Source organism: Nelumbo lutea, chromosome 1, assembly GCF_056320005.1.
Source record: "Nelumbo lutea isolate HS-2025 chromosome 1, American lotus-T2T, whole genome shotgun sequence".
Classification (NCBI taxonomy): Eukaryota; Viridiplantae; Streptophyta; class Magnoliopsida; order Proteales; family Nelumbonaceae; genus Nelumbo; species Nelumbo lutea.
Genome location: NC_142684.1, coordinates 209070542 through 209093243, shown reverse-complemented (window position 1 = coordinate 209093243; position 22702 = coordinate 209070542). Strand labels below are relative to the sequence as shown.

Here is a 22702-nt window from a genome sequence, read left to right as displayed (position 1 = left end):
ACGACGGAGGCACCCATCAGTTGAACCGAGATAAAGGAATATGTCTAGGGCTTAATGAAAGAAAACCATAACAAAACCCAGTCCACACTTGTGCTCCAGAAGCCCTATTCCAATCGCATCTTGTACAAACTATATCCCTCCGACTACATCCCGAGATAGCAATGGCCATAGTATGATAGGTAGAAGGGAAGCCCGCAAGAGCACATCAATAAGTTCAAAGATGCACTGGGAATTGAATGGAGACTTGAAGGTTTGGGAGTTCTCCAAGTCCTTGATCAGATCAACATATTCATGGTTCGTCAACCTAGCGACAGGAAGCGTCGACTCATGGGTAAAATTAGCGAAGAAATTCTTGTCCAAATGGTTCACTCTTGAGCGAAGACTAACAATGGTGGATCTACGCAACACAGAACAACATACTGGAGAAGACCTTCTAGCCTATGTCATGCGAATTGAGAAATTGACACATTCCTTTTTCGACGAGCACACAACAAAAAAGAGTTTTGTGGAGTAGTGCATACAGGGGATGCACCCAACATACTGAATTAGAATTGAGAATGTCGAAGTCAAAAACTTTAGCCAACTTTGGAAGTGCGCAGAGAGAATGGCACGTATTGTCACCAATACAGCATCACAGCCAATCTCAATAAGGTTGTAGTATGTCATTGATCGTAGACCTTGAAACACTAGAGGGTCTAACCAAGGACCCTACTGATGTTGTCTGCTCCAAGGTGTTTTGAACCAAGATCGCAATCAGATAGTCCTACCAACTAGTGAAGCCAAGGTGGAAGGACGAAACTGTGCACCAAGATTCTAAAATCAAGAAAAAGATCATAGGCCCGAGGAGTTGGTCCCCGGGTAGGCACTCTGACACTCAAGTCAATGATATGAAAGGTAAGTGGTCGAGCCGAGCAGATGAGAATAATGTTGGTCCGAGCAAAGGAGGCAAAATGATAGTCTGAGGAGCCAAAAGTCCCTTACCCTGAGCACATGTTACCTATTTATAGCCAAAGATCCATGTCCAATCCGGATGAGGCTTCCAGGGTTGTAGGGATGAGGTTACCCACTGAGGTCTTTGGATAAGTCCTCTTCCCTGATGGAGTTGCCTTCTTGCGTGGTGCCAAAGTGGTTGGGGAGATAAGACGGCCACGGAGGCTGCCATGTGGCACCCAGGGCCAACTCAACCATAACCCAAACACCTAATGTCATGGCAGCAACCAAAACCAAAGAAACGGCCTATTGCCACCACTTCTCCCCCCCCCCCCCCCTTCGCCTATAGTAAAAGTGAGGTCATTATGATAATGAATAAACTTGTGGAAGATCGTGTGATCAACCTGCCACCACCACCGCTCATGGTTGACCCCAAGAAGGAAAGGCATGGGGGGAGGTGGTGTAACTATCATTAATCACCAAACCATGATCTAATGGATTGTTTCACTCTCTGATGGCTCTTTGTGCAGAAAGTAAAGCTAGATGATTTCATCAAGAGAAAGCCAACGCGGGTAGAGACTGATCCCCTCTCCACACTCGAAATGAGGCAATGTAAACACGGTCGGGTCGTCGGGAGGTGATCACGCGGATATGTTGATTCAATGGTTTGAGTAGAGTCTCGACTTACAACAGTTCTTCAGTAAACAGGGGCTAGTGCCATGACGTGATGACTTGCCATTAGAGCACTAGCGAAAGCTTTCAGAAGGCCGCTCGAACCTCATCGCATGTGATGCATCTTAGTGACACTAGCAAGTGCACTAACCACTCAAGTAATAGAGTAGTGAGTAGAGTATCGTTCCCACAAGGACTTATGTAGCAACTACTAGTAATAAATCAATTTACTATTATCTAATTAACCAAATTCTAAATCTAATTCAAATCTGAAAATCTAACTAACAAATTATCTACTAGGAGTTGGCTCAAACACCTTGTATTCAAGTTGAGAGGCTAAGCTAAAAATACTCAGAAATGATTCAGTAATTAACCCTCTAGATCATTCGAATAGAATTTGATTCAGCCTTGGTTTGGTGAAAATCCAAGGCAATGAGCAACCTCTTTCAAGTGTCTGTTCATCCTATGCACGAATGATGATTCTTATATCTTTATCAAGAATATAATCATTCATGCATGCATTAGATCAAACAATTTCAGGGCATCAATTCAGATTAAATGATCGCCAACTGAATTGTGCAAGTTATCTCTAATCTTGCATTCAATTCAAATCTTGAGTAGCAGATCTGAAATTCTAGTCTTTCTCAAGCACTCTAGAATTTCCAAGAGTCTAGAACAGATCAGCCAATACTGGATGATGAATGTCTGAATTCTCTCTCAAGCAATTTAGACATTACAAATTACAGATATGAAATTTTAGATCTGAATTTGCAAGATAGAAGTTCAGCTGATTAGTTCTATAATTAAAATTCAAAACAAAAAACTCAAAGTTGGATCTGATCTATTCAAATGATTCAAGAAAACTAATTACAGAATTGAATTTACAACAATCAAACTCCCATTACAACAAGAAAGAAAGATAGATGGAGAAATTACATAATCTCTACCTGAATTCGAACACAAAGTATGAAAAAATTAAGTAAAAATGTAACCTAAATCTCTCAAGAGTTTTTCCTCCTTTGAATTCACCTTCTTCTCTTCTTGGAATGCTTGAATCTCCTCAGCCCCTTCTCTCTTGCACCTAGCTATCTCTCTTCTCTTCTCCTTGAGTTTCAAACCCAAGAAACCAATGAGTCTTGAACTTAGGCAATTGAACACCATTCCTCTCCAAGAGACCTCCTTAAATAGGCTTTCAAGGAGTCTAGAAGCTGCCACCTCTAGCCTCTCTTGAAGCTTCAAGAATTTGCTGCCATTTTCTCCTCTTGAACCTTCTAGAAAATGCTGCCCTTTCTCTTGAACTCTCTAGAGGTTGCCGCCCCTAGCTCTTTTTGGGCTGCACTTTGGGCTGCACCTTGGCTGAAATTTGGGTTGTTTATGGCTGCAATTTTAGGCTGCTTTTGAGTTGAAATGGGCCTCCTCTTTGTTGGGCCGAATTGGCTTTCTTGCTAGGCTCTTTCTTTGGGTTCTCCCAAAGAGTGTAGCATGGGCTGCATGGGCCGAGTGAACCTCTCTTGCTCTCTCAGTTGGGCCATGGTTCTATCTGGGCTAAATTACATCAAATCTGGCTCTTTTCTTTTTGTTTTATGCCTTCTTTCTCCTGAGTTGGTTTCCCCTGAATTATTTCCTGAAATTAAGCTGAAATTGATGAAACTTAAACAAATCGTCATAAAAATCATGCATAAATCCTTATAAATTGTATGTAAATTATGTACTCATCAGCATGAACAGATCCTATGTGGAATTCACCCCCGGATGATATGTTGACCACGGACCCCCTCACAAGCGACCCCTGTACATTACAACCAAAATAGGGGGATACGAAATGCGACGTTCGTTAATTGACCAATGAAGCTCTGTGAATTTGATCTCCCTCCACACCCTAAAGCTTATGAATATACAAAAGGAGACTATTAGAGGGCTACCCATGGAGGTCACAGACTTTAATGGGAACGTGTTTTCTATAGAAGGGTCGATTGAGTTGCCAGTAGTTATCATACCATTCTTCATCAATCAAGAGTTTCAAGTGATTCTTGGGAGAATAGCATGCCATGGCTTACTGGGGCGGCCCCTTATAAATGGCTTGACGTTAGTCCTGTCCACCTACCATCGGTGCATAAAAGCTAAGCACAAGGGTCTCACCATTAGGATCCCAGCCACTCGCATCCAATTTGACAGAACAAAGGCCCACCTATAGGATGCCATATAATACATGGAGCTTGCTGAGGAAGGGAAAACCAAAGTGGCAAAAGTAGAAAGTGTTCAACTATCAAACCCAATGAGTGAGCCTCTAATGACCCCAAAGAGAAAGAAATAGTCCAAGTGCTTGCGAATGACTAACGAGAATGGAAAAAAACTACTATACCATCGTAGAAGAGTATAAGGATGCTAGTACCCCGGCCATGTAGAAAGTTGTTCTAGAGGTATGATTAGTATTGTTGCTTTATAATTTAGGTTTCAAAAGAAATTCATTAATCATTGTAACCGGCATGCTTTCACAATAAGAAAGGATAAGCACATGTATACATTCTAAATCTTGTCCCAATCAAAACTACTACACAACTATGAATTCACCATGCAAAGACATCGTGATGGTCTCATCGCAAGCATAACCTAAACAAGCACAACAAAACACAACAACTCTAAAGGTACATGAAATAATATCCTTAAATATCCATTAGCAATAAGAAAATACTGAGACTACGCCAGTAACAAGACCATCCTAAGGACATAATGGAATACTATGATGAGATCTACGTTGTCACAGAACTAGTCCCCTCTAGCATCTCATGTGGCACTTGGGCAGCAGTCTATCACTTTGCAAATTAGCCTTCCCTACTTAGAGCACTCTCCTGGGTCCTAAGACTAAGTAGCTTACCAACTCCTCTCTCACACTGAGGCACACACTTAGGCAATAAATGCACAAAGCACACAAGGAAAGAGAGATGGAGAACTCAAAGAAAGTCTTTGTATTGCTCAAGAGAGGGATACAACACTTGATTGCTTGGTTGCTTCCTCCTTGATGCAAATGAGGGAGGGGGTCCCCTTTTTATAGACACCTCCACCTCCTTAAGAGACTTCTCTAGAACATGAATGTTCTAAACTTACTTCTATACCTCTCCTTCTTCTAGACCTATCTTAGTTCCCTTAGATAGTGAATGCTCTAGAAAAGCTCTAGAAGTATGCATAAGTATGTACAAAGTTCAAGGGTGTTCATGAAGCTTCTGGAATCACCTTGAACTCTCTTAAAGTGTCTTGGGGCATCTGAAACCTTCTAGATCGTTCCTAAAACCCCTTCCATCATCCCCCCTCCTCAGTAGGGTTGAATCAATCTTGTCGCCTTGTGACATCCTCCCCCACCTAGTCTAGTGACGTCCTCATTGCTTCTTCCTCATGGTAGTGACGAATCGAGTCTTCGAATTGCCAAAGATCTTCTACGCATTTCCAACTTGTTTCACTATCTAAAAAGTTCTTCCACTTAATGATGTACTCCTTGTAGGGTGGCACACCATGCCTTCTCTTTGTCTAATCTGTTAGGATGCATTCAACTTCTTTGTCAAATGATGTGACTATGGCTGTGGATGCCCTCCTTGAGGTACTTCGGTTAGGGTCTTCCATGTCTTCATGGTATGGCTTGAGGTAGCTCACAAGGAAGACAGGATGTATCTTCAGCTTGGGGGTAGTTGGACTTGGTAGGACACCTTGCCCACCTTCTTAGCAATGGGGAATGGTCCTTCATATCTCCTGACCAACCCCTTGTGCACCTTTCTTAGGGACTTGAACTGTTGAGGGAGTAGCTTGACAAGCATCTCCATGTGCCGCCTTTTTTTTCAGCCCACTTCTTCACCTTTCTGGTGGCTTTGGCTAAGTAGGCCCGAGCCAAGTTTGCATGTTCCTCCCAACTTTGGGTAGCATGGTAGGCTGTTAGACTCTTCCCTATATAGCCAGCTACATGCTCCTATGGTGTCATCAATTGTTGTCTTGTGGGAAGCTCAAAGGGGCTTTGGTTGGTCGACTCATGTTTTTGTAAGTTATACAAGAACAGGGCCATGTTGAGCCTCTTAGCCTAATCCTTTTGGTTGGCACTCACATAGTGCCTCAAGTATAGATCCAGTAAGGCATTAACCCGCTCAGTCTGACCATATGTCTAAGAGCTAGTGGAGAAGCACAACTCCATGCCTAAGAGATTGAACAACTCCGTTCAAAACTTGCCTGTGAAACTGGGGTCCTGATCACTAATGATGCTCTTAGGAAAACCCCAATACTTCACTATATTCTAAATGAATAAGTAGGCAGCCTCTTTTGCTGTGCAATCAATCAAGACGGGTATGAATGTGGCATACTTGGAAAACCTGTCCACCACGACCATGATAGACCTACACCCTTCTGGCTTCTACGAGGATGAGATAAAGTCCATAGAGATACTCTCCCATGGGAACTCAGGTGTGGGTAAAGGCTCCAACAACCTGCCTAGTGCCTGTTGCTCTACCTTGTCCTATTGGCACACAAGGCATGCCCGAACATAGGCCTCCACATCATCTACCATGTGAGGCCAATAGTAGGCTGCTTCGACCAAGGCTAAGGTGCGGCATTGGCTTGGATGCCCATCCCATGGAGTTTCGTGACACTCTCACAATATCTCCTTCCGTACATTACCCCACTTTGGCACATAGGGCCTACTCCCCTTAGTATACAACAATCCGTCTTGCACCCAAAACTACCTTGTCTTGTCTTCTTGGGCTGCCTTGAGCAGCTCCTTAGCTAGCACATCTTGCTCCAACCCTTCTCGTATGCGTTCTAGGAGGGAACTCTTTGGACCACTTAGGGTCGTTATTCTTTGTAATGGGGCCAACTCAACCTTCTTGCTCAATGCATCAGCTACCTAGTTGGCTCGCCCAGGCTTATGGGCAAACTTCATGCCAAACTCGACCAAGAAGTCTTGCCAACAAGCTTGCTTGGGACTTAGATTCTTTTGTGTTTGGAAGTAGCTAGTGGCAACATTGTCTGTCCACACTATGAACTTAGCCCCAAGCAAGTAGTGTCACCATGTCCTGAGGCAATGGGCCACAACAGCCATCTCCTCTTGGACTGTGTACTGCCACTCGGCCTCATTCAGCTTTCGGCTCTTATATGTTATGGGATGCCCATCTTGGATGAGTACTCCACCTATGGCATAGTCAGAGGCATCCATATGTACTTCAAAACTCTTAGTAGGGTCGGGCAAGTGCAATACTAGTCCCTCCGTTACAACCTTCTTCAATTGGTCGAAAGCAATTTGGCACCGCTCTATCCAGTGCCACTTAGTATTCCTCTTCAACAAATTAGTTAGAGGGGTGACTACCCTCAAGTAACCTTGGATAAACTGCTTGTAGTAGTTCACTAAGCCAAGGAAAGACTGCAACTTTGTCACCATAGTTGGTGGATCCTAATCTAAGATGGCCTTGACCTTGGCTTGGTCCATACTTAGTTGCCCTTAGCTAATCTTGTGGCCAAGGAAAGTTGCTTCTGTTTGAGCAAAGGAGCATTGTTCTCTTTTCATATATAGTTGGTTTTCCCTCAACAACTAAAAAGCCTTTCTCAAGTGGCCCACATGCTCTTCCATGGTCCTACAATAGATTACAATGTCATCTAGATAGACCACCACAAACTGATCTAAGTAGGGGTGGAATATCCTATTCATTAGTCTACAAAATGTGGCAGGAGCATTTGTTAGGACGAATGGCATTACTAAGAATTCAAAGGAGCCATACCTAGTCACACAAGTGGTCTTTGGCTTGTCCCCTTTAGCTATGCAGACTTGTTGTACCCTAAACGAAGATCTAGCTTGGAGAAGTACTTGGCTCCACCAAGTTGATCGAATAGGTCAACAATTAGGGGAATAGGGTACTTGTTTTTTATTGTTACCTTGTCTAGTGCCTGATAATCTATGCATAGTCTGAGGGAACCATCGTACTTCTTCTAGAATAGCACAGGGGCTCCACAAGGGGCTTTAGAGGGTCGGATTTAACTTGCATCCAACAACTCCTTCAATTGTATCCTCAGTTCTTCTAGTTTTGGTGGTTTCATCCGGTATGGGGCCTTAGCTAGTGGGGTGGCCCCAGGCTCTAACTCAATCTTATGGTCCACCTCCCGCCTAGGTGGTAGCTTCTTAGGCAGCTTAGCTGGCATGACATCTTTGAATTCCTTCAGCACACTCTTAATTTCTTTAGGCAATTCCTCTCATGTTGCTTGGGCCTCTTCGTCTACCATGGCTGCTAGGTAAGTCTCCTCACCTTTCTTTAAGCCTTTTGCCAATTGTAATGATGACAACATTCTTGGACTGGTGTTTGTGCCACGTGTAGCAAGGACCATACATGGGGTGCTCTCTTCCATGATGCACACCAAATTGGCGTGTGGGGGAACAACCTTCACCTTATCAAGGAAGTCCAAGCCAAAGACAAGGTTGAAGTCATCCATAGGTACTACTGACATGTCGACCTTGCCTTTCCATGACCCCACTTGTAGGTCAACTCCTCGATCCACTATAGCTATGGCCTTGGCCTAGGAGTTAATGACCTTAAGCCAACCGTTCTCCTTAGTAACCTTTAGGCCAAGTCATTTTGCCTCCTCTACTGAGACAAAGTTGTGTGAGGCACCAATGTCCACCATCGCATGAGTGATTTTTCCATTGATAGCAGCTTCCACATACATGAGGCCAGCCTTACTAGGCTATGGGGCTGTCTCAAACTTCTTCACTGCGTTGAGGAGTTACATTGACCCCATTGATGCCTCCTCCCCTTGCTCATTCACCTTTGTTGTCAGGGAGTTGAACCTGTTTCTTGGGGCAACCCCTGATAATGTGTGCTCCATCACACAGGAAGCACTTGAGTGGCTTCTTCTCTATGCCCTTGACTTTGTCTCTCTAGCCACCACTCTTTCCATCCTTTTGGGCTTGAGAGAACTAGGGCTTAGACGACCCTTCTTTGGTATGGGCCTTATCTCCTCCACCTTTACCCTGACTCTGTTTGGTGGGTTGGCCTTTGGTCTCCTTCTTATACTCCATCAATTGCTCAATAGTGGCTATGGCACTGACCAAGTCTTGGACGCCACGACGCCTTAACTCTTTCTCTTCCCATGGCTAAAGGCCTTCCATGAAGTGAAATAAGAAGTCATTGTCTGTCATGTCGGGTACCTCCAACATGAACGTGGAGAATGCCTTCACATAGTCCCTTAGAGTACCTGTATGTTTGAGGTGCCTAAGGTTCTTCCTAACAAGATACTCAACATTCTTTGGGTAGAACTACTTATTGATTTCTCTCTTAAAATCCTCCCAAGTGTTCATGGTGCATGTTCCACATTCAACATCCATGCACTGCTAATGCCACCACAACATGGAAGTGTCTAATAAGTACATAGCTCTAGTACGTACCTTGGACCTCTCGTCCTCAAGGCCAATTGCTTCGAAGTACTACTGCATCTTCCATAGGAAGTTATCTAGCTCACGTGCATCTCGCATTCCCTTGAATGGTTTGGGCTTAGGGGTCTTCACCTTCACCATCTCACGAGTTGGGGCGGATAGTCCTCTATTGGCCATCGCCCTCTTCCACAAGGCATGATCTGTCTGCATCTCCTCCATCTTGGCTTGATGCTCGGCAATAGTCCGCTACAGGGCCTCTATTTGGCCTTGATGCTCTTTGTGCAAGGCCTAAATGATCCTAGTAATAGTACTATTCATGACCTCCTCGAACCTACCTAACTCATTCTTAAAGAAGTCTAGGCCGCCATTAAAATTCTCAATTTCCTCTTGGGCTTCACCAAGAGTCATTTCTACCTTGGTTAGTCGTTGGTCCAAGCTAGCAACCTTGTCCAAGGATGCCTCCCGGTTCTTGCTACCATGCTTACTCTTCTTGTTGGGCTCCATCTTGGTCGCATCAATCCTTGTGGTGTCCTCCACTTCAAAGGCAATGTCCTTATCTTCCCTAGCCATGTGCTTAGTGTTAAACTTGGCTCTGATACCACTTGTCATGGACCTAGTATCCTCTAGTGTCTCGTGCGGCACTTGGGCAGTAGTTCATCACTCCGCAAGTCAGCCTTCCCTACTTAGAGCAATCTCCTGGCTCTTAAGACTAAATAGCTTACCAACTTGTCCCTCACATTGAGGCACACACTTAGGAATCAAAGGCACAAAGCACACAAGGAAAGAGAGATGAAGAACTCAAAGGAACTTTTTATATTGCTCAAGAGAGGGATACAACACTTGATTGCTTGATTGCTTCTTGCTTGATGCAAATGAGGGAGGGGGTCCCCTTTTTATAGGCACCTCCACCTCCTTAAGGGATTTCTCTAGAACATGAATGTTCTAGACTTGCTTCTACACCTCTCATTCTTCTAAACCTATTTTAGTTCCCTTAGATACATGAATACTCTAGAAAAGCTCTAGAAGTATGTACAAGTATGTACATAGTTTAAGGGTGTTCATGAGGCTTCTAGAATGCTTATGGAATCTTCTTGAACTCTCTTAAAGTGTCTTGGGGCTTCTAAAAGCTTCTAGAGTGTTCTTGAAACATCTTTCATCAGCCCCCTCTTCAGTAGGGTCGAGTCAATCTTGTCACTAGGGAGCAAAAAAAATCGAAAAACCGAACCGACCAAACAAATGACCAAAACCGAACTGAAAAATCGGTTAATTGAACCAGTCCATTCGGTTTCGGTTAACCATTTAAAAAATCGATGGTTAACCGAATCGACCGATATATATAATAATATATATTTATATAGTATTATATATACTATATTAATATTATATATTATATTTGGTTTTATTTTTGAAAATCTAATAAATGCGAACTAAGACTTTTCAGGTTGCATTTAATGCTATTTATTTGATTTTCAGTTTGCCAATCTGGCAGTGGCAGACTGGTAGCCAGACTAGTGAAGCCGAACAACCATTTTCTTTCTTAATCTTTCTCTCTCTCTCTCTCTCTCTCTGAGCTCTCGTGACTCTCACTCTCTGTCTCTCTCAGACTCCCACTCTCTGGTCTCTCCTACTCCCAGTTCTTCCCCAACGGACTGATGGACGACGGCCTTCGGAATCAAGTCATCAACGGCCTCCGGTGATCCCTCCTTTGGCAACACTGGCGAATGGTGATCCTTCCTACTTCCACAATAGCCAGCTCTCTCTCTTTTGGATTCTCACTCTCTCAGACTCCCACTCTCCCAGTTCTCTTCGTTCTTCCCCAACAGACCGATGCTGACGGCCTTTGACGCTCCACCCTCTGACGTCGGAGGCAATCCCTCTTGCTTCAGTGACATTCTCTTAGACTTCCACTTTCCTTGTCTCGTAGTTTTTTTTTTTTTTTTGAGAGCATAAAAAAATCGAAAAACTGAACCGCGGTTAACCAGTCCACCGGTTAACCAATTGCATCGGTTCAGTTTTGGTTTCGATTAAATGTAAAAACCAAATAAATCGGTTCAGTCCAAAAAATACCCTACAGTTCGGTTAACCGAACCATGAGCACCCCTACTTGTCACCTTGTGACAATGCGCCCCCTAAACACATGTAAGACTCCAATGGCGTCTTAGAATAACCCTTAGAAGAAGTTGACATGGCTGTCGAAGGAATAAAATAAAAGTTGTTGAATGTGTCGGCCAAGTTAGACCTTAAAGAAAAGAGGAAGTTTGATCTTTTAAGAGGTATAAAACATTCCCCCAATCGCAAGACTAGAACACCCGTCGAACATAGCTATATCATTTTTTCCTCATATCAACAAAATTCTAGGATGTTTTTTCCTAGTCGTATGACCAGATGCCCAAACTAGACTTAGCATTAGTTAAGCATTTGCTCTACATCAATCCCAAGTTCAGACCTATGAAAAAACTATAGCGAGTCTTCAAACCAGAAATAGCTTTGAAGATCAAAGAGGAAGTTGAGCGACTCCTGAAAGTGGGCTTCATAAAGCCAATTGCTCACCCACAATGGTTAGCTTCCAGTTAAGAAGAAAAACGACCAGCTAAGGTTAGTATCCAGATCCTAACATACTAGCTCATGACCATTAATAAAAGATTAGTGCACTAACTTCCTCCCACTCTTACCCTAGGTGCCGCATAGACTTCAAGGACCTAAACAAGGCTTGCCCAAAGGATGAATTCTCGCTGCCGAACATGGAAATCCTCATTGATGCTATAGTTAGGAACCAACTATTCTCCTTCCTGGATGCATATAGTGGCTACAATCAAATCTATATGGATCTCATGGATGCACCTTATACAACGTTTAAAATGCCAAATGATTCCCTTTGGTTTAAAGAATGTTAGGGCCACGTACTAGAGGACAATGATAAGTGTCTTTCATGACATGATGCATAAAGAGATAGAATGTTATGTGGACAACATCGTAGTCAAGGCAAAGAAAAAGGAGGATCACTCTAAAGTGTTGAGGAAAGTGTTCACGTGATGTTAGGCCTTCAACCTAAGGCTCAACCCACTTAAGTGTGCATTTGGAGTACGATTAGGGAAATTCTTGGGATATTGAGTCAACCATACTAGAATTCACCTAGACGAGAATAAAGTAAAGGCAGTCCTGGACTTGCCACCCCAAGCACTAAGTCGTAGTTGAAAACTTTCTTGGAAAAAGTCTCCTACCTTAGAAGGTTCATCCCTGATTTAGCACATGTAGCAATACCTCTCCTTCAGCTGACAAAGAAGTCCACAAAGTATAAGTGGTCAACACAGCATCAACATGCTTTCGACCAATTGAAGCAGATGCTAGCTAAAGCCCCAATCATGTCCCCTCTGAAGAATGACCAAGAATTCAGGTTGTACATAGCGTCTAACTCGGAAGCTATAGGTTGTTTGCTAGCCCTGGAGAATGATAAGGGAGTCGAGTGCCCTATCTATTATGCTAGTAGGACTTTGAAACTAGTAGATAAGAACTACTCGCATATGGAATAAAAGTGTTTGGCGCTAGATTTTGGTGCACAAAAGACATTACATCCTAGGCCAGAAGGTAAAACTAATTGTAATAAGTGATCCAATCAAGTACTCCATCGATAAACCCCCATTCTTTGGAAGATTGGTCAAGTATGATGTAATTGAGTGAGTATATAGCATTGAGTACACCCAATTCAAGGCAAGTAGATGCCAAGCGGTCATAGATCTCCTAGCTGCCTTCCCCACTATTGACGACTTCCCCACCTCCGAAGAGATACCCAAAGACCACCCCCTCGTTACGATAGTAGAAGACACAAAGTGAGTCTTAACGTTTGATGGTGATAGTACCAACTCCTTCGTAGGAGCCGGAGTCACAAAAGACATTACATCCTAGGCCAAAAAGTGAAACTAATAGCAATAAGTGATCCAATCAAGTACTCATCGATAGACCCCCATTCTTTGGGAGATTGGTTAAGTAGATGATGCAATTGAGTGAGTATAGCATTGAGTACACCCAACTCAAGGCAATTAGATGCCAAGCGGTCGCAGATCTCCTTGTTGCCTTCCCCACTATTGTCGACTTCCCCATCTCCATAGAGATACCCGGAGAACTCCCCCTCATCACGATAGTAGAAGATGCAAAGTGGGTCTTAATGTTTGATGGCAGTAGTACCAACTCCTTCGTAGGATCTGGAGTCACATTGACTTTGCCTGCAAGACAAATTTTAGCTTATTCAAATTGCAATTCCCTTGCTTACACAACATCACAGAATATGAGGCACTTGTGCTAGGTCTGGCAGTAGCAAGAGATTCCGGGGCAAAGAAAGTAAAAATCATAGGGGACTCTAAATTAGTGATTGGACATATGAGAGGTAGCATGATGGTGAAGGAATTAACAATCTTGTTGGTGTGTCAGGAAGCGTGTCACTAACCGATTCGGAACACTGGTTTCAATATTTATAAATTTTTTGATTCTCAAAATAGCTACAAAATGCAATTAGTGGTGAGAAAAGGTCATATCCATAGGGAAGCAAGGGAAAAATTGTTACATACTTCAATCCAGACAAAATAGCAAGATTTGAAATTGCTAAAACACAAAATTTAATTAACAGAACTGGAATCCATTAAAATAAAATTCTAACAATGCAAAAAGTAAAAATTGCAGAAAAATAAATAAATAAATAACATAAATAAAAAAACTAAATAAAAAATCTACAACTTGGTCAAAGGTAGCAGTCTCCGGATTTATCCTTTGACCCCTGATCTCCTTGAGCTGGGCCTTCTGTCTTACCTGGCAGAATTTCAGATCTACAGAAAGGAAGACAAAAATTAAATTTGATAAAAATAAATTGCATAAATAAAATAAAATTTGGAAATTAAAGAATGAAAAATAAAAAATATGCGTAAAAAGTAAATCTAAAACTATGGGAAACTGGTTGGAATCCGGATCCAAAGCTGGCAGTAGTGGCTAGGTGAACTACAAGCAGGAACCCCTCCTCTTGCTTAGGCATTCTTCTCTTCCTCTACCCTTGAACTTCTCAAAAATAGCCTTCCATCTTATATGGGGCAGAATCCAACCTAAAAGAAAATAAAGATAACAAAAGAGATGGTTGATCAAATCCAGTGGCGGTAGTTGCAGATTGACTGGACTACTTGCAAAAACCCCTCCTAACAAGATCTGGGCATCCTTCCCTTCTACAGCCCTTGAATTCCTCAATAAACCTTAGCCTTATGAACTGGGTGAATTGACCAACCCCTTCTCCAGGGCCCTTGTGGTCATTTTTATAGAGAATGGTGGATTAAATTGGGATTAGAAAGAATGAGGGGGGTAGCAGTTGGGTTTTAGCTTAAATATGGGCGCCCTAGGGTTGAAAGGTGGAAATTAAAAGGAGTGGGTGGAACCTTAGGGTGAATGGCTGAGATAGAGAGTGAAATTGAGGGCTGAGATCTAGTGGCAAAAGGCTGAATGGTGAGGATTAGAAGTTAGGTGGCGCCCTAGGGTTAGAATGCACTCAAAAGAGGGTGCCCTAGAATGGAAGGTGGAGATTAGATGTTAGGAAGGGATGGAAGGTGAGGATTTAGCAGTTATGGGTGGCTAGGGTTTGTTAGAGATGAAAAGAATGAGTGGAGAGGTGCCCTAGGGTTTGCTATGGAGGGGGGAGTATGCTAATACAGTAGGAGGGGCACCATTCAAGGTTTAGCAGATAGGAGGCGCCCTCCTGTGTTCAGTTTTTTACACAAACACCCCCTTCTCTGCTGGACTTCACACCAACTTTCCAATAACTATAGGAAGGGATGGAAGGTGAGGATTTAGCAGTTATGGGTGACTAGGGTTTGTTAGAGATGAAAAGAATGAGTGGAGAGGTGCCTTAGGGTTTACTATGGAGGGGGGAGTATGCTAATATAGTAGGAGGGGCACCATTCAGGGTTTAGCAGATAGGAGGCGCCCTCCTGTGCTCAGTTTTTTACACAAACACCCCCTTCTCTGCTGGACTTCACACCAACTTCCCAATAACTATATTTCAACCTTGAAACTTCCCCAATTTTCCCAAGAATTTGCACAGAGGCCCTCAGAGGTCACAATATTGAATTTAACTGGGAAAATGAGACATTTTGACTATTCTAGGGCCTAAAATACCCCTGAAATGATGCCCTTAAGGCATCAAACTACAGAGTTGTCACACCCCCCAACTTAACCATTACTAGTTCCTTAGCAACGCAGCCTTAAAATTACACTGAGTAAAGAAAGCATTCCTATTGCAAGATCATCCTTGACAAAATTAGCCAAGTATCCTGATTTCAGAATTCTCAAACTTTGTATAGATCGGTATTGAGCTTAAGGGGTAAAACTTACTTGCTTTGCACATTACAGAAACTTGGCTTAAAAATCTTATATACCCTTCCATTTGCAAACTGTCTCAATAAGCGGAGATTGATTTTTAAAATCAGGCAGGTATTCTTTTTATCATTTTTGATAGTGGATTTCTACCCCTGAACTTGATATGCACACTTATTTTTATTACTACCCTCCACGTTTGACGCGATTCTTGACATTTAACCTAGGTGAAGAGACCCAGTTACTAAGTCTAGGGTGTCCATTGACCTTTTATTCTCTTCTTTTTCTTTTTTTCTTTTTAACACTGTTCAGGGTAATCCACTGTCTCTAACAATTTGAAGAAATGTTTGTCTAATTTTTCAATCTTTCTCTTCTTATCTTTATAGGGGCAAACTTGGAAGTATTTTCCAATTTCTAAACGGTTTCGACAACGCTTAAATAAGACCAATTTTGACGCCTATCACTTGTTACCAATTTCTACAAAATTCAGTATTCTTCTATCAGTTTCCTCAACTTTTTCTGTTTGGGAATATCTTTTGATGGAAAGAATTTTTTAAATTTTCAGTGAAATTTTTAGTTCTTCATTTCTAAAGGCTTAGCTTCAATTTTTTTTTTTTGATTTCTCTCTCTCTTTCCTCACCCCCCAACTTAAGTACCATTGTCCCCAATGGCATGACTAGATTGATGCAAAGGGACTTGGGCCAAAGGGAACAATCAAAAGGATTTTCCCAAGGGGTTCAAGGTCTGCCAACTAGTCTCGAATCAAGAAACCAAAACTCTAATCCTATAGACAACTACGTCGGGTTGCCTCCCAACTAGCGCTAAGTTTAACGTCTTCAACCATGCACATTCACACACTTCTCTCATATATACTCTCAAATTTGCCTTCTTCTTCCCATAAACAAGTTCAGATTGGGCTAACCAAGGGGTAGACAGGGCATCTAAAAGATTGTCCACTACATCTACCTTGAACTCATCTTCCCCTAGGTTTGGATACTTAGTGGCACTAAATACATTTAACTAGACTTTCTGCTCTCCAAATGAAATGTCTGTTTCTCCCGATTTACAATTGATGTTTGCATTGGTCGTTGCTAGAAAAGGACATCCTAAGATTATCGGGTTATGGTTCAGTTCCCCGGTTGGGGTCATTTCTAGGACGACAAAATCTACTGGGAAGTAACAATCCTCTATCCTGACAATGACGTCCTCAATAACACCTAGAGAAGTCTTGACTGACCAATCAGCGAATTGCAGAATTACTGGGGTAGGTTTTAACTTGCCGATCCTGAACCTTTCATAAATAATTGAGGGAAGCAGATTTACACTAGCCCTAAGATCCAATAGGGCCCGATCGAAAGTGATTTCAAAGATGACACAGCTTATGAGAGGAGCACCAGGGTCTTTCATTTTCTGGGGAAGTTACTTTAAGAGAACCGCACTAACATCTGCCGAGAGCATCACTTTTTGTGGGGCCAATCGTGGCTCCCTTTTTTGAGTGCATAGCTCTTTCAAGAACTTGGCGTATGTCGGGACATGTTGGATTGCATCGAAGAGAGAAATATTAATATGGACTTGCTTGAATAACTCCCTGATCTCCTCGTTGCGACTCTCTTACTTCTTTCACAATGGCCCGGCTATGAGTGCGGTTGGAAAGGGAACTATAGGTCGGTTCACTATAGGCTCTTTGACGGAAGCCTGAAAATGTATATCTAAAGTGTACTCAATAATTGACATTTATAAAATAAAGAGTTTAAAAGTAATATTTTTTCATAATAATTTTATTATTTGTACAATTTTTATGCTGAAATAATTAATAATTGAATGGAGGAAAGCCCAAGTGAATCTCGAAGCCTTGTTCATCACAAACTACTTTTCATCCTTTAATTATCATTTTTTTATTCAGATATTTTTGCTCTTCTTTTTATTTTTAGAAAATCATTTTTTCTAGGTTATTCACTCTTAGCGATAACTCCTTTTATTGGTTTAACCAGCTTCTTTGTGGATTCGACACCTAAAGCTACACTTCAACAACCGCTTAGCCAAGGGTAATAAATTTGGGTGAGACAAAATTTGGCACCGTTGCCGAGGAAGCCAAGCCAACAATTGAGTTTAAACATTCTTTACTTATCTTTTATTTCCTTTGTTTGTTTCATTTTCTTTAGTTGTATTTTATTTTCTTAATCTTATTTTCCTTTTCTTCTTTTTGTAATCCAAAAAAAAACAAAAAAAAAAGGAGTTGAGGGTGTATAAATAGACCAAGGGACAAAAGAAGGAGATTTGCTAGATAGATACAAATAGACCCACCACCACTCCCTTAATAAGAAGTAGCATCTACTTCATCTAGTTCATCCTCTGATTCTGAAACCATGAGTCAACACGAGGACAACCCTGTTAGGTCTTTGAAAGACTACCTGCACCCCACCCGAATAGCCACACTATCATGCATCATGTTCCCTACGAATACACCACAATTTGAGTTAAAACCTGGAATGATCCAACTCTTGCTTAATTTCCATGGTTTAGATAGAGAATCCATATGTGCACATTAGGGAATTTGAAGAGGTAGTGGCCACTTTTCATAACCGAGCTAATATTGCAGACATTGTTAGGCTGAAATTTTTCCCTTTTTCCCTGAAAGAGAGAGCTATGAGTTGGCTATACTCTTTGAGACTGAGATCCATAGGTACATGGACGGAGATGACCCAAACTTTCTTTAACAAGTACTTCCCGCACCATAAGACCAACAACCTTAAGAGACAGATCTCAACCTTTTCTCAAAAGGATAGTGAAACCTTATACCAAGCCTAGGAAAAATTCAAAGAGCTATAGAACCTGTTTCCACACCATGGGTATGAAAGTTGGAGGCTATTTAGTTACTTTTATGAGGGATTAACCAGCAAGGAGGGCCAATTCATAGAGATGATGTGTAATGGGGAGTTTTTGCAAAATGATCCTGAAGAAGCCATAGATTACCTGAATGAGTTAGCCGAGAAAAGCCCACACGTGGACTGGACCTAGTGCTACTGATAGTACTAATAGGTCATGTCCAACTGGGATTTACCATCTTAAGGAGGAAGACAACCTCAAAGCCCAATTAGAAGCTGTAACTAGGGAACTTAAGGCCTTAAAGATGAGAAATAATAAAGTCACCCACACGGTTGCTAGGGTAGAAACTCAAACTTCATGTTTTGTCTGTGGGGAATTGGATCACTTAGCTCAGGATTGCCCAACCTATGGTGAAATGAGAGAGGTTTATGAAGAACAATGTAATGCCTTAAGAATGTATAGGAAAACTTTCTCACCCTATTCAGAGACCTATAACCCTTGTTGGAGGAACCAACCCAATTTTAGTTGGAAGGATCAGAACCAACCCACATCATCCAACCACAATTGGGTGTAGAGGTGCAACCACCCAGATTTTATCCTGCACCTCAATACAATGCTCGACCGAATAGGAATCCTTTAGAGGAAACACTTCAAGCATTTATAGCAGTACAGAATAAGACTAACCAAAAGTTTGAATCTATTTTTGCGCAGGTGATTGAAGAGAACAAGGATATCAAGAGTCAGATAACTAAGCTTACCAATGCTCTTATTATACAAGAGAGAGGCAAAATTCCATCTCAGCCTCAAACCAATCTGAAAGGGTCACATATGGTACAGGGATTCACCTCTGATCTAGAAAACATTAAAGGGGTTCACACCATCACTACTCACAGTGGTAAGGTTTTAGATGGACCTTTGCCAAGCCCACCTCTCACAAATGTTACCACTTTAAGTAGAACTAAAGATGCCCTCTCAAAAGAGCTAGAAAAGGAGTCTACAATCCAAGTGCCCTTTCCCCAAGCTCTTAGATATGGAGGAAAAATTCCATACAACCAATGTGAGATTTTGGAACATTTGAAAGAAGTTAAGATTAATCTGCCTTTGTTGCATGTGATTAAGTAGGTACCAACTTATGCCAAGGTGATCAAGGATCTATGTACCATGAAAAAAAACACCATGTCAAGTTGCATTTCTAATAGAACAGGTAAGTGTGGTGATTGAGCAAAGAACGCCACAAAGTACAAAGATCCAGGGTGCCCCACAATTTCTTACCATATTGGGACACAAGAATTCGATCAAGCTCTCTTAGACCTAGGAGCAAGTGTAAATTTAATGCCTTATTCAGTTTACTTGCAGTTAGGTCTAGGAGAGATAAAACCCACGTCCGTGGTGTTACAGTTGGCTGACCATTCTATTCAGAAACCAAGGGGGATAGTGGAAGATGTTTTGCTTCAGATTGATAAATTTTATTATCCTGCTGATTTTTTGGCTTTAGATACCCAATCTGTAGTTGATAGAGAGTCGAAGATTCCACTTATTTTAGGAAAACCATTCCTTACTATAGCCAATACTCTTATTAATTGTAGGAATGGTTTGATGAAACTTTCATTTGGGAGAATATGACTCTTGAGGTGAACATTTTTCATGTTGGAAAGTAGCCCCGAGACGAGGATGAGTGCTATCATACCTACATAACAGACTCTCTCATTACAGAGGAAGTAGATGAAAGGGAAAATTCTAAATCTTTAGAATCTCCTTTGTAATTTTGATTTGAATTTTGAATTTTTGTTTTATCCTATTAATGATGTTTCTAATGTTTCCTCTATTTTTAATGATATGCAAGATAAGCAAAAGAAGTTTTGGCAACCACGCTTTGAGGAGTTGCCATGTGAGAGAGACCAGCCGAAGCCATCTTCTTTGGAGACACCCAAAGTGGAGTTATCCCCACTACCTGAAGGATTGAAACATGCATTTTTTGGACCAGGTGATATCTTTCATGTTATAATATCTTCTGAACTTAGTGCTGAGCAAGATGAGAAATTGATAAATTTGTTAAGAGAACATAAGGCTGCACTAGGTTGGACCATAGCTGACATTAAAGGTATAAACCCACTGATATGTTCCCATATGATTCATTTAGAAGAAGGAACTATCCTACATCGAGACCCCCAAAGAAGATTGAACCCAATAATGAAAGGAGTTGTTAAAAAGGAGGTCTTAAAACTGTTAGACGCAGGAATCATATATCCTATATCTGATAGTAAATGGGTTAGTCCTACACAGGTTGTGCCAAAGAAATCAGGGGTCATAGTAGTTGAAAACGATGAAGGAGTTCTTGTTCCCACTAAGGTAGTAACTGGGTGGCGCATGTGTATTGATTATAGGAAATTAAATGCAGGTACCCGAAAAGACCATTTTCCATTGCCATTTATTGACCAAATCTTAGAACATGTGGTTGGCCATCCTTTCTATTGCTTTCTTGATGGTTATTCAGGCTATTATTAAATTGAGATAGCTTTAGAAGATCAGGATAAGACTACTTTTACATGTCCTTTTGGTAATAATGCTTTTTGTAGGATGCCATTTGGTTTATGTAATGCTCCAGCTACTTTTCAATGTTGCATGCTTATTGTGTTTTCTGATAATGGTTGAAAAATGCATGAAAGTCTTTATGGATGATTTGACTATTTTTTGTGATTCTTTTTGTTCATGCTTACTTAATTTGAAATTGGTACTAGGTGTAAAGAAAAAGGACTTGTGCTTAACTAGGAAAAATGTCATTTCATGGTGTCTTCAGGTATAGTTTTGGGACACATCATGTCTGAAAGAGGAATAGAGGTTGACAAGGCCAAAATGGAGTTGATTTCTAAATTATCCACTCTCAAAACGGTAAGAGAAGTCCGGTCTTTTCTCAGACATGTTGGTTTTTACAGGAGGTTCATACAAAATTTTTCTGCTATAAAACGATCATTATGCAACCTCCTAGTCAAAGATGTTGAGTTCGATTGGACCCCAGAGTGTGAAACTTTTAGAACTCTCATCACTAAGCTAATCATTGCACCAACCATGCAATCACCAGATTGGAACCTTCCGTTTGAGATTATGTGTGATGCTAGTAACTATGCAGTGGGAGTTGTTTTAGGCCAATGAAGGGAGGGGAAGCCCTTTGTTATTTATTATGCTAGTAGAAGTCTTAATAGTGCTCAAAGGAATTATTCTACAACTGAAAATGAGCTACTAGATGTTGTTTTTGCTTTAGATAAATTCTGTGCTTATCTCATTGGTCCACCTATTACTATGTTTACTGACCATGCATCTCTTAAGCACCTTCTTTCTAAGAAGGATGCTAAGGCTCGCTTGATTAGGTGGATTTTGCTTTTGTAGGAATTTGATCTAATGATCAAGGATAAGAAGGGTGTTGAAAATGTGGTGGCTGATCATTTGTCCCAATTAGAGTTCAACAATTCTGCTGATGATGACCCACCCATTCAAGATGACTTCCCCGACGAGCATTTGTTCATCGTTAGCCAAGTGCCATGGTATGCCCACATCGCTAACTACTTGGTTTTAGGTGAAGTTTCATCGAACTGGAGTGCAAAAGATAAGCGTAAGTTCTTGGTTGTGGTAAGAATTTTTTTTTTGGATGATCCCTACTTGTTTAAGTATTGCCCTGACCAAATCATGAGGCATTGTATTCCAGAAAGTGAGATTAATAGTGTCCTTAATTTCTGTCATTCTGAAGCTTGTGGTGGTCATTTTTCTATGAAGAAGACAGCTGCAAAGGTTTTGCAAAGTGGTCTTTACTGGCCTACTTTGTTTAAGGATACTAATGCCTTTTGTCATTCTTGTGATAGGTGCCAAAGGTTAGGTACATTAATTCAGTGCCACATGATGCCCCATTAACCCCATCTTGGTTATTGAGATTTTTCACTGTTGGGTATTGATTTCATGGGGCCATTTTCGCCTTCTTTTGGTTATCTTTATATTCTGCTTGTTATTGACTATGTGTCTAAATGGGTTGAAGTTGTGTCGTATCGTACTAATGATAACAAAGTTGTTGTTAAGTTCTTAAAAGAAAATGTGTTATCTAGGTATGGTATGCCATGTGCGATCATTAGTGATTAAGGGGCACATTTTTGTAATCGTTCTTCTGAAGCTTTGATGCGTAGGTACGGCGTTATTCACAAGGTGTCAACTGTTTACCATCCACAGACCAATGGGCAAGTTGAGTTATCTAATAGGGAGGTCAAGGAAATTTTGGAAAAGACGGTCAACCCGAACTATAAAGATTGGCCTTTAAGCCTTTCTAATGCACTTTGGGCGTACCGTACTCTGTTTACAAAATTATCCTTGGGATGTCACCATACTGACTCATTTATGGGAAAGCATGTCATTTACTTGTAGAGCTTGAGCCTAAAGCTTATTAGGCTGTTAAAGCACTTAATTTTGATTTAAATGTTGCAGGTATTCAAAGGAAGTTACGGTTGTCAGAGATAGAAGAACTAAGGAATGATGCATATGATAATTCTATGATCT

At 41.4% G+C, this 22702-nt stretch overlaps 1 non-coding gene across 1 annotated transcript; it reads right to left on the bottom strand.

The window, feature by feature from the left end:
- Nucleotides 1–18085: 18085 nt before the first annotated feature.
- Nucleotides 18086–18192, bottom strand: LOC148880707 (small nucleolar RNA R71). The gene has a single exon (XR_016106078.1). It is a non-coding gene; the product is annotated as a small nucleolar RNA R71 (small nucleolar RNA).
- Between the last annotated feature and the right edge of the window lie 4510 nt (nucleotides 18193–22702).